Below are 12,528 nucleotides of genomic sequence, written 5' to 3' on the forward strand. Positions count from 1 at the left end.
GAAAGCAGTTCCCGTGGCGTCGTCGGTTCAAAACGAAAAAAAAAGGTAATTTTACTTTAAGATTACTCAAAATCATAAAAAACGATTTTAGATAAAAGCGTTTTAGCTAATATGTTGCTTGTGGGTCTGAAAAAAAATAAATATTGCGCTGACATCCTCTTAATATATTATACAAATACGTAAAGACAATTACACTTACATTTGTTGTCTCTATATAATTGAGAGATATCGAAGGAGAAGAAAATGTATTAAGTTTATTATAAGACAGTGTATATAAATAATAGGATAATTAAATTTTAGAAACAGTGTGATGAAATTATAATATTATAGTTTAATTTATGTATTTTATTTCTGGGAACTAATTATCATTGATTTGTAGATTAATTAAATTATTTAAATAAAGGTACTGACATTTTCTAATTAAGTAATTTAATGTACTTATTTTGTTTGTATTTTGATCATCAATCTTTATTTGGCCACTATAGAAAAAAAAAATCAAAATCAATTAAGGCTAGGTTCACATGGACGCGCGTACACGCGCGCCAGTTTTTCGCGCGTATTACGGATATCTTATTCATTGTTCATATGGCGCGCGTACACACGCGTACACGCCCGTCGATCGCGATAACGACGCAAGAATCTATTTCCGCACGAACACGCGCGTGACTTCGCGGATTGAAATTCTATATATCATTATCGGACCGTTCAGTTAACACGCGCGTTTCGATGCGAATGATCGAATTTTGATCATAGATTCATAGTGTTTGAAAACTAATATTTTTTTAAGTATGGAAATCGAAATAGATATGTTAATTAACGAAGTAGAAAAAAGGCCTGCCATATGGGACATAAACAAGCATGAGTACTCAAACCGGAACGATGAAGAGAAGAAGTTGGGAAGAGTTGGTGCTTGTCTTTGGTGGTCCTGAAGATTCAGAAGAGAAAAAGAAAAATTTAGGTAATTAATCTTTTATTATATTTATATTTATTTTAAAATTTTCAAAAGAATAAAATTGTTTAAATCATTTTGTCTTGCCACTCTAATTTTCCTTCATTTGTAAAGTAGTTGGTAAATTTATTTCGAATCATATCAGCATCACGTACTTGACGGCCAGTATAGGTTGAACTAAGATTTGATAATGGTGGTGTGTATAGTGTATCTTCGTAATTAAAACCATCTCTCACTCTAACATAGTTATGTAAAGCACATATGGCTTTTACAATAGCTTCAGCAAAGTCAATCTTTACATCTATCGGTCTATGTAATATTCGCCACTTACTACACATAATCCCAAATGTGCATTCTACATATCGACGTGCCAACGTTAACCGATAATTAAAATTTTTTTTTTCATAGGATAACATTTTGCCACCATAAGGTTTCATTAAATATTCTGTCATACCAAATACTTCGTTAGCTACAATTACGAATGGGACTTTTGTATCTTCATTATCAATTATAAGAGGCTTGGGATCAGGAATATCTAATTTCTTTTCATTTAATTTGTTATATAACGTAGATTCTTTATATAACCCTGAGTCTGGTTAGGTTAGGTTAGGTTAGGTTAGGTTCAAAAAACACAATATGGAAGTTAATAACAGAGATATTGTTACCACCCCAGGGGCCAAGGAACCCCAGGGGTCGGCAGTAGTGGGTGGATCCGGTCTAACAACCGGGTCCAACGTAACGGGCCCACTATGGTCGTCATCACACGACCGTGAGGGTACAGGGGTGGTCAGCCTAGCCCCTGCAACTCAACCATCTACTAGCGCTGAGACAGGTGCATCCCAGAGCACGAAGGATGACAACAGTAAACTTCATTCGAAACTGATACAAGCATCAGTAAGCAAGCGCTCATCAGACATCACGTCAGCTATGACAGCTCTAAAAAATAAGATAAAACAACAGAACAAGTTAATAAGCACCCTTATGTCGAGCCTAGACGATCTGAATTTGGCGAAAGAAAAGACCAAATCCCCGCAAGTTCAAGGAGCCATCGAAAAGGTAATCGAGATCGCCGAGGAAATCTCCAACAACCGTAACAGCTTGCACTCTGCTTTCTACGAAGCGGAAAAAACAGCGACAAAAATCAGCGCGGAACAGGCATCCACACACGCGGCTGACCAGATGTCGATCAGCCTATCGAATCAGGACGCCATACTGAAAATATGCCAAGAACTGAAAACGACAGTTGAAAAGCAACAAGCGGGCATCGACACACTAAAAAGCAATCAACCAAATCCGACGCTCACGTATGCACAACAAACAAAGCGTAACCCACAGGAGAAATCAAACGCCTTAAACCCCAGCCCAGTCAACGAAGCTTCCTCAGGCAACGACTGGAAAATAGTAGGAAGACACAAGGCTAACCCAGATAACTCTGAACGGCTTGCAGTTCCCGGGACAAGGAAAAATAAGAGAGGCACGGACGGACAACCAACGCCGATAAACAGAAGACGATTGAACCCGGCACTCGCAGACGCGATTGCAGTGAAACCAACAAAAGGCGAATCCCCAACGGAAGTTCTAAAAAGGATTAAACAAGGCGTAGACATCGAAACAATTGGAGCTCAAGTATCATCCATCATAGAGAGCAAAAACGGGGAGATAATCATCCGGCTACACCCCAAGGACTCGAAAAGACTAGAACTGGAAGACGCACTAAAAAAGCAGCTTGGCGAAAATGCAACCGTAAGGGGGCTGATCAAATACGAAGAAGTAGAAGTTCTAGACTTGGACTGTGCAACAACAGAAGCAGAACTAGAGACATGCATTCAAAAAGCCCTAGGCCCAACTGAGAATGACCAATCCATCCAAGTTAAGAGCATCCGACAGTCTTTCAGGGGAGTACACAGAGCTACGGTAAAATTGAAGAGCTCAGACGCCAACGCTCTGATAACTCAAGGTCGCATCAAAGTGGGGTGGATGAGCGCCAGAGTCAGACTCAAATCGAGAACCATAAAGTGCTACAGATGCCTCGGCTACGGACACACCAGACACGAGTGCCAAGGACCTGATCGCTCTGAAAAGTGCGTGCTATGTACAGGGACGGGACACAAGGCGCTCGACTGCACAGCTTCCCCAATCTGTGCAGCGTGCTCGGACCTAGGAGAGACGACCGACCATTACCCGGGCAGCGCGAAGTGCGCAGCCTACAGAAAAGCCTCGACGCGCAATAAGACAGCAAAACAATCGGAGCGTAAGGTGTCAGCCAAGAGTTGCGGCACCTCAAACGACAAACAAGATGCCTAAATACATTCAGATTAACCTGAACCGCTGTAAAGCGGCTCAGGCTCTGCTGAGCCAAGTGGCAGCGGAGAAATCGGCAGACTTTGTATTTGTCTGCGAACCAAACAGAAGTGAAGGGCCGAGTTGGTACATGGACAATTCTGGCGATGCAGCAATCATCAACACAAAAAAGACCAGACTAGAAAATGAAGGACTCGCTGAAGACGGCTACAGATGGATCACCGCACAAAGCATCAGACTATACTCATGCTACTGGTCCCCTAACTCCACCTTCAAAGAGTACCAGGACTTCCTAACAAGTCTCGAAGCAAGCATAAGAAGTGAAACCACGGAGGTACTTATTGCAGGGGATTTTATTGCCAAGCACTCGGACTGGGGGTCACCGACAAATGACAAAAGAGGGGAAGCTCTAGTAGACCTTATCAACTCCATCGGACTCGTTACATGCAACAAGGGGAAGAAAAGCACGTTCCACAAAGGCTCCATAATCGACCTCACCATAGCTTCGCCCGCGCTGGCACAGAAAATAAAGAACTGGAAAGTGCTAGACGACGTCTCACTAAGCGACCACTTCTACATCGAATTCGAGCTAAGCCTCGATAACAACAGAAATAGTGGAATCACCCCAAAACACCCAAGACTGGACCTAGACAAACTAAAGGCAGTACTACTATCGGACAAGCTGACCCAGGAAAAATCAGAAAACCAGAACTCACAGACGCGGAGCAATGCGCCAACACCCTAGTATCGGACATACACGAGTGCCAAAACAACAGAACCCTAAACAGCAGAAAACAAAGGAAATCGGTACATTGGTGGACACCAGAAATATCGAGACTGAGAAGAGAAGCTAACCACCTCCGCAGGATTCACCAACGGAAAAGAAAAAGATTGGGGGCAGAAGCGAGCACTGCTGAAGCAAATGACGCAAAGTCAGCAAAAATGAAACTAGTGTACGCCATAAGGAAAGCGAAGGACGAAGCCTGGAAAAAGCTGTGCGACGATGTTGAGCACAACCCATGGGGTCTGCCGTACAAAATAGTTATGGGAAAGCTGTCAAAGCCTCCGCCAATTCCAGAGCTGGACACTCCTGGTCGCATACAAAACATTGTTAATGGTCTGTTCTCACAACACCCCATTAGAGATAGGTACCCATGGCCACTCACTCCCTCCGACGAAAACATGCAAAACATAGACACTGCAGAACTGAAAATCGCAGCTAGCAGCTTGAAAAACAACATAGCACCGGGTCCCGATGCCATCCCAAATGAAGCGGTGAAAATCATCGTAGCCCTCAAACCCAAGGTTCTAGAAACAGTATATAATAAATGCCTCACCGAAGGAGTCTTCCCAAGACGATGGAAACGGGCAAGACTCGTACTACTGAAGAAAGGAGACAAGCCACTCGACAAGCCATCCTCTTACAGACCGCTGTGCCTACTAGACTGCTTAGGCAAGTTATTTGAGAAGGTCATCGACAACCGCCTAAGGTGCTACCTCGACGAAGCAGGTGGCCTCGACGATAGGCAATTCGGCTTTAGAAAGGGCAAATCTACTATTGACGCGTTAAACTCGCTGAAATCCACCGTGAAGTCAAGCGACAAGAAAGTCGGCATCCTAACAATGGACATCAAGAATGCTTTCAATTCAGCTTCGTGGTCAGCAATACTGAACGCAATGAGAGATAAAGAAGTTCCAACGTACCTACAGAGGATCATAAGCAGCTACCTAGAAAATCGCGTCATCATAGTCGAAGCAAGCGGAGTAACTGAGATTGACGTGTCTAGCGGCGTTCCACAGGGCTCAGTCCTCGGGCCAACCCTTTGGAACATAATGTACGACAGCCTACTCAAAACTCGTCTCCCGACGAACGTCACATTCCTTGCCTTCGCGGACGACGTCGCCCTAGTAGCAACGGCTAAAGATAACATCGCCCTTGAGCAAATGCTAAACACGGCCGCTGAAAAGGTACACAAATGGCTAACCGAAACAGGTCTGGAACTCTCACTACACAAGTGCGAGGCCATGATCATTACCAAGACAAGGACACACAACGAGATGAACATCACCATAAGTGGCCACAAGGTAGAAACGAAAAATCAAATAAAATACCTAGGTATACAGCTAGACAGCAAGTGGTCGTTTAGCCACCACGCGAAGGAGACCTCAGAGAAAGCAAGCAAGGTGTCGCAAAACCTGTCAAGGATTCTGCCAAACATCAGCGCTGCGAAGTGGAGGAAGAGGATATTGTACAGCAACGTCGTGCACGCAATTCTCCTCTACGGAGCACCAATGTGGGCGCACGACATGAGCGCTTCAGGATGGGAAGAAATGAAGAAGGTGCAAAGACGAATATGTCTGAGAACGGCATCAGCGTACCGCACCGTTTCCGGAGATGCAATAGCCGTAATATCAGGCGTCGCCCCGCTGGACATCACGGCAAAGGACAGAAGCGACAGATACAATGACCGAAGGGAACCAGCAAACGGACGCACTACTGAAGACCCCATGTCCATCTGGCAGCGGAGATGGGACGAAAGTAAAAAAGGCAGATGGACCCACACCCTCATCAGAGACATAAAACCATGGGTCCAAAGGAAACACGGGGAAATAAACTTCCACCTAACACAAGTTCTCAGCAACCATGGATGTTTCGGGAATTATCTAAATAAATACGCAAAACTGGCTAGTGCGGAATGCTGGTACTGCGGCGACCAAACAGACGACGCCCACCACACATTTTTCAAATGCGATGCATGGTACGCGCTCAGGAATAACGCGGAGACCCACCTGGAGACCAATTTGACACCCGGGAACCTAGTTGCAACAATGTTGTCTTCGAAGCGGAACTGGGACATAGTCAATGAGCTGGCACACAACATCATGAGCCGAAAAGAAGCGGAGGAGAGGAGTAGACAAGCAGCTCCAGAACCCCCTACATAGTTTAAGTTTAAATTGTATGCCGAAGAAAAAAATTGAGGGGATAGAGCCCCTCGTTATTGTAATTTAACCTGTGAGGCCGCGAACAGGGGTATTGTCCCTGCGAGCGACCACCATATGTTGTAACTTTGTTTAATAAACGATGGCATCTGGGGGTGAAATGATCGAAAGGTCAGTACCACCCCAGATGTCGATACCATGTAAAAAAAAAAAGGTTAGGTTAGGTTAGGTTAGGTTAGGTTAGGTTAGGTTAGGTTAGGTTAGGTTCTCCCCCGAGGCGGGGTAAGGTTAGGTAAGATCTGAAACCTACCTTAAAACGTCCACCGTCACTGTAGAAATACGGGGCTTAGACACGGATGCAACTCCAGAAGACCTGGCTGCTGCGATATCCGCTAGAACAGCGCATGCTCTGACGAAGGAGAGCATCAAGACGATTAAACCCGGTCAAGGAGGCAAATCAACAGCAGTGGTTCTGCTTTCGGCTAGAGCTGCCAACGAGTTGGTTACAGGACCACGGCTGCGTATCAGCTGGGCATCATGCTCAACGAGAATACGCTACCCCATGGTAAGATGCACCCGCTGCTTTGACTTCGGGCACAGAAAAAACGCGTGCACCGGACCCGACCGCACAGGAATCTGTCTCAACTGTTGGGGGCCTGGACACACAAAAAAGGACTGTGACTCGAACGCACGGTGCGGACTGTGCGAAGAAGACGGTGTTGAGGGTACGGGTGATCACTTCTCCGGAAGTGGAAAATGCCCGGCTTTCAAACGATTCCTAGCTAACTGCAGGGATAAACGATGATAAGAATATTACAAGCAAATATCAACTGCTGTAAGGTGGCGCAGCAACTGCTTCTACAAACGGCCACCGAAAAGAAAGCTGACATAATTATAATATGCGAACAGAACAAGACATTACCTCATTGGTACGCAGACACGTATGGGAAAGCCGCGATTGCTATGCACCAGGCGATAACCCCATAGGAAATAGGTCACTCAGGTAGAGGGTATGTGTGGGTCAGGATCACAGGAATCCGAATATACTCTTGCTATGTCTCCCCAAACATATCTATAGACGACTACAGAGATTACCTAGATCAGTTAGAGGCAAGCATACGGGCAACATCCGGAGAAGTCATACTGGCAGGAGACTTCAATGCCAAGCATGCGGCGTGGGGTTCAGTGGTTAATGATCCAAGAGGAAACGAACTCGCATCTTTGGCCGCTTCCCTGAACTTGAGCATATGCAACGTTGGAAACACCCCAACGTTCGAAAGAGGATTGAGGATTGAGCCACTCCATCCTCGACCTTACGTTCGCCTCACCACACACGGCGCAAAAAATAGTTGGCTGGAGCGTCTTAGACGAAGAGACCAGGAGTGATCACAAGTACATCTACTATAGTATCGGAACGTACACGGAAAGACGTGGTAACTGTCCCACAGGATGGAGCCGGAGGAAACTGGATCCGCAAAAGCTGAAGCAATTCTTAGATGGCAAAGATGTTCCAAACGATGCTTCACAACTTATGGAACACATCACGGGAGCGTGTGATGCGGCTATGCCGAGATTAAAGCCGGCACGCAGCTACCACAAGCCTCAATACTGGTGGACGAACGAAATAGCCGAACTAAGAAGAGCATCGTTAAAAGCAAGAAGGCAATACCAAAAAGCAGTCAAGAGAGGTCCAGCCGAAGAGCAAAAGCGAATATGTAAAGATGCAAGGAAAAGCTTACGAATTGCGATAAAGAGGAGCCAGGACAACTGTTGGAAGGACTTATGCGCCCAAGTAGACCGTGACCCGTGGGGGACACCTTACAGAACGGTTATGAGAAAGTTAGGAAAACGGCAACCGATACCAACGGCAATGATCCCTGCGATAATAGCCGAACTATTTCCTATTCACCCGGTCATTGAAGAAGAAGTGCAAAGGGCACCAGTGCCAATACCAACGGTCACCCAACAAGAACTCCAGTTAGCGAGCACAAGGTTATCCCCGGGAAAGGCACCAGGACCGGACGGCGTGCCGAACGAAGCGTTGAAGGTGGCGGTCAGAACGAACCCAGCGATGTTCCAAAATGTTTTCAGCAAATGCCTAGCCAACGGAATTTTCCCGACCCCTTGGAAGCGAGCTAGACTGGTATTAATGCGAAAAGGAGACAAACCTACAAACCTCCCGTCAAGCTACCGCCCCTTATGTATGCTCGACACGACGGGGAAGCTGTACGAGCGGATTATCTCGAACCAAATCGAGGAGGCAATGGCCAAGGAAGAAACAAGCTTAGCGGATAATCAGTACGGATTCAGAAAAGGTCGATCCACCATCGACGCTATCGACAAAGTAATGAATGTGGTGAAGGATGCTGGTAAAGGGACCATACATCAAAGGCAACTATGCGTACTGATCACGTTGGATGTAGCTAACGCATTTAATTCGGCGTCATGGAGAGCTATAATACAGGCAATGACCTCAAAAAATATACCGGAATACCTCATATGTGTCGTCAGGAACTACTTTTGCGAAAGGAAGATACTCCACGGCGTAGACCAGGACGCAGTGGTACTCTCAAGCGGCGTACCACAGGGGTCAGTCCTCGGCCCTCTGCTGTGGAGCATAATGTACGACAGCCTGCTCACCACAGAAATGCCGGAAGGAGTCGATCTGATTGGCTTCGCGGACGATGTGGCCGTAGTAGCACGATCATGGAGAGTTGAACACCTGGAAGAAATCGTCAATACATCGCTTGGTATAATATATGACTGGATGAGAGAACATTGGTTGAGGCTAGCCACGCACAAGACAGAAGCCGTTATGCTAACGAGGAAAAAGGGATATCGGAGGCCCACGTTCACGGTTGGAGGCCAACGAATCATCACCCAAAACTCCATCAGGTATTTGGGTGTCGAAATAGACTCCGGACGGAGGTTTAAAGTTCACGAGCAAATGGTCGGCGCTAAGGCAACCAAAACGGCGCAGGCACTGTCGAGGATTTTACCAAACATTGGAGGGTCATCTACAGCAAAGAGACAACTGCTATCTAGCGTGGTACACAGCCAGCTCCTCTACGCAGCGCCGCGCGCCGATCGGGCAGCCACTGCTAGATCATAGAGCGGACAGCGACATACCGATCAAGGGAGACTATGCGGTCCACATGAAGGCGGCGCAAAGGCTGATGGCACTGAGAGTCACCAGAGCTTATAGAACAGCATCGTTTGATGCGGTAACGTTGATAGCGTCGATGCCCCCTATCACGTTGATAGCCAAAGAGCGTTGCATAGCGCATAGAGCACCGAACAGGCAAGAGGCACTAAAGAACGCCAGGAAAGAGACGATCAAAGAATGGCAACGCGAGTGGGACTCATCGAAAAAAGGAAGATGGACGCATGCACTCATAAAGGATGTCCAAAAATGGATTGAAAGAAAGCACGGAGATATAGACCACTACCTGACGCAGATACTAACGAACAAAGGGTGCTTCAAATCGTATCTCAACAAAATAAAGAAAGCAGATTCCCCGAGATGTGAGCTGTGCGATGCACCGGTCGATGATGCCAACCATACCATGTTCGAGTGTGATGCATTTGAAAATTGGCGAAGACAAATGTATGGAGAAATTGGACAAAACCTCACCCAAGAAAACCTTGTGGACGTTATGCTCCAGGAAAAATCCAAATGGACAATCATCGCTACCTTCATTAGCCGAGTCATGCGGTACAAGTGCGAGGATGAAAGAAGGCGGCAGGCTGGTTTACACTTAGTTTAAGTTAATCTGTACGCTGAAACGGCGAAAATTAGAAGGATAGAGCCTTCATAACCTGTATGCTATATGTAAGAGGCGGTGGATAAGGGACTGTCTTACCACCACTCATTTTGAAATTGTAAATTGTTTGTAATAATAAACGATGGTGGCGGCCTCTACGTTTTGCTAACGCAGTTCGGAGGCCGTTTACCGATACCGAAAGCAAAAAAAAAAAAAAAAGGTTAGGTTAGGTTAGGTTAAGATGGGACAGCGCGGAGACAGGGCAATGGACCAGGAGGCTAATTCCGAACCTGTCTGGCTGGACGGACAGAAATTTCGGCGAGGTGAATTACCACCTCTCGCAGTTCTTATCCGGACACGGGTGCTTTGGGAAGTACCTGTATAAGATAAAAAAAGCAGAGAGCACCAGCTGTGTTGACTGTGGATCGTTGATGGACGATGCCGAACACGCGTTCTTCGAGTGCGACAGATGGGAGAGGCAAAGGAGGCAACTGGAGGGGTGCATTGGTGTGTTTAATCCGCAAACAGTCGTCGAAATGATGCTCAAGTCATCACTCAACTGGACCGCAGTAGACGATTTGTAGACCACGTCCTGACGTTGAGGGAGAAGGAAGAGAGGGAAAGGCAACGAGCACCTATTAATTAATTAATCAATTAAGACCAATTTGTTATAGGCCGAAGGCCAGTTTTTTCTATGACAGTGTAGGGCTGTCTAGTATTTGTAATGTATTTGTATACTATGTATTTGTAATGTATTTTTCTTGGAATAAACGATGTGGGGGAGCTGGCGAATTGTCACACAGGTATTTCCGGCCCCCTGCGATACCGTAAAAAAAAAAAAAAAGGTTAGGTTAGGTTAGGTTAGGTTCCCGAAGACCGGAACCCCCTACCCCCCCCCCCCAGGGGAGGAGTTAGGGGAAAAGGATAGGGACAGTGAGCTGGGATAGGGACAGTGAGGCAAACGGCAACCATAGCTAGTGCAGGCTCCGATACCTTCGGATTTGGTCCCTGCACTGCTTCACCGCCCGCTGCTGAGTGGAGAAGTGGTAGAAGCAAAGGGGGCAAGGGTCGCCGGACCTCCCTCTTGCCATGGAAGACTCATCATCCGGCCCTACTACGGACGCAGCCAGGACGACGCTAGCCGACAAGCTCATAGCAAGTGGCAGCAACGCCCAGATGGTCCAGACTGAGAAGCTGTCGGTCATGTCGGAAAAACAGCTTCACGATACGCTAGAGAATATGGAAAAGGTGGAGGGAGAGTCGTTTGACAGAGTTGGTAGGAGACTTAACACCATGCTTGAGGCTATAAGGGTAGCCAAGAGTGTGGCGAAACCAGTACAAACGGCACTAGCAGATGCCGTGACTGCTTTCAACCAAGCAGCAAACGCTCGCAAGCTACGGCAGAAGGTGGCTGAAAGGCTGAAAGCGGTATCGAAGGACGCACCGACAATCGTGGCAGTAGAGGATACTTCAGATGCGGCTGCGCCGGTCTTAGCTGAGATCAGATCCATTAACTCGAAGTTGAACGATTACGGCGTGAAAATCGAGGCACTTACGGCATCGATAAAAGGAGATGATAAGGAGGCATGGACGGAGGTCGCGAGGAAGAGAAGTGGGCCGAAACAAAAGACCGGGACGTCAGCAGGTGGCACCTTGACTACAGGCGATTCACCAGGAGAATCAACTAAACAAAGAGCGAGAGTACGCCCAGCAGCTATCATGATCGACGTTGACAATCAGGAGGAGTTTCCCGCTTTAGCCCAAAAAATTAAAAGCGGCATTAATGTAGGCGACAACATCACCAGTATGCGTAAGACCAAAAGCGGAGGCCTTTTGCTCGAAGTACGCGGTGATCAGTCTGTAGTAGACACTGTGAGGTCTGAGGTAGCTAGGGTGTCTGGTGACGCCGCCCACGTCAGGCTGCTACAACAAAGATCCCTTGTCGAGATTCGGGACATAGACTCTTGGTCCTGCAAAGAGGACATCTCCGGCACCATCTCTCGTGACGCAGGTATCCCAGAGGATTCCGTCAATGTCGTTAGTCTCAGGTCTACATATGGTGGCTCGCAAACAGCTCTGGTGCTTTTGCCTATGGGCCCCGCCAACGGCATCATAACCAGGGGGAGGATTAAGATCAGCGTGGTTAGCTGCCGTGTCCGCCTAGCTGAAAAGAGGAGGGCAAGGTGTTTCAACTGTTGCGTATACGATCACGAGGCCAAGGACTGCAAGGGGATAGACCGCAGGAAGTGCTGCAGACGATGTGGCGTAAGTGGCCACTTCGCTAAAGCTTGCGAGGCTGCGCCAACATCTGCAGCTGAGTTCAGGAAAAAACTCGAGAGTGAAGCTCTCGGTTACAAGGAGACACAAACCGCAGTTAAATAAGATGCCTAGATTCATTCAGGCCAACCTCAATAGGGCTAAGGCTGCTCAAGCACTCATCATGCAAACAATATACGAAAAGAAGGCGGATGTTGCCATAATCAGCGAGCCAAATAGGATTCCTGATAACGGTTCCTGGTTTTCCAGTAGCGACATGTCATGCGCTATATACATTGACCCAGACACACGGGTCGT

At 47.0% G+C, this 12,528-nt stretch overlaps 1 pseudogene; it reads left to right on the top strand.

Annotated features, from left to right (window-relative positions):
• Positions 1 to 788: 788 nt before the first annotated feature.
• Positions 789 to 12,528, top strand: part of LOC132934025 (uncharacterized) — a 57,496-nt pseudogene continuing 45,756 nt past the window's right edge.

This window comes from Metopolophium dirhodum, chromosome 1, assembly GCF_019925205.1.
Source record: "Metopolophium dirhodum isolate CAU chromosome 1, ASM1992520v1, whole genome shotgun sequence".
NCBI classification, from domain to species: domain Eukaryota; kingdom Metazoa; phylum Arthropoda; class Insecta; order Hemiptera; family Aphididae; genus Metopolophium; species Metopolophium dirhodum.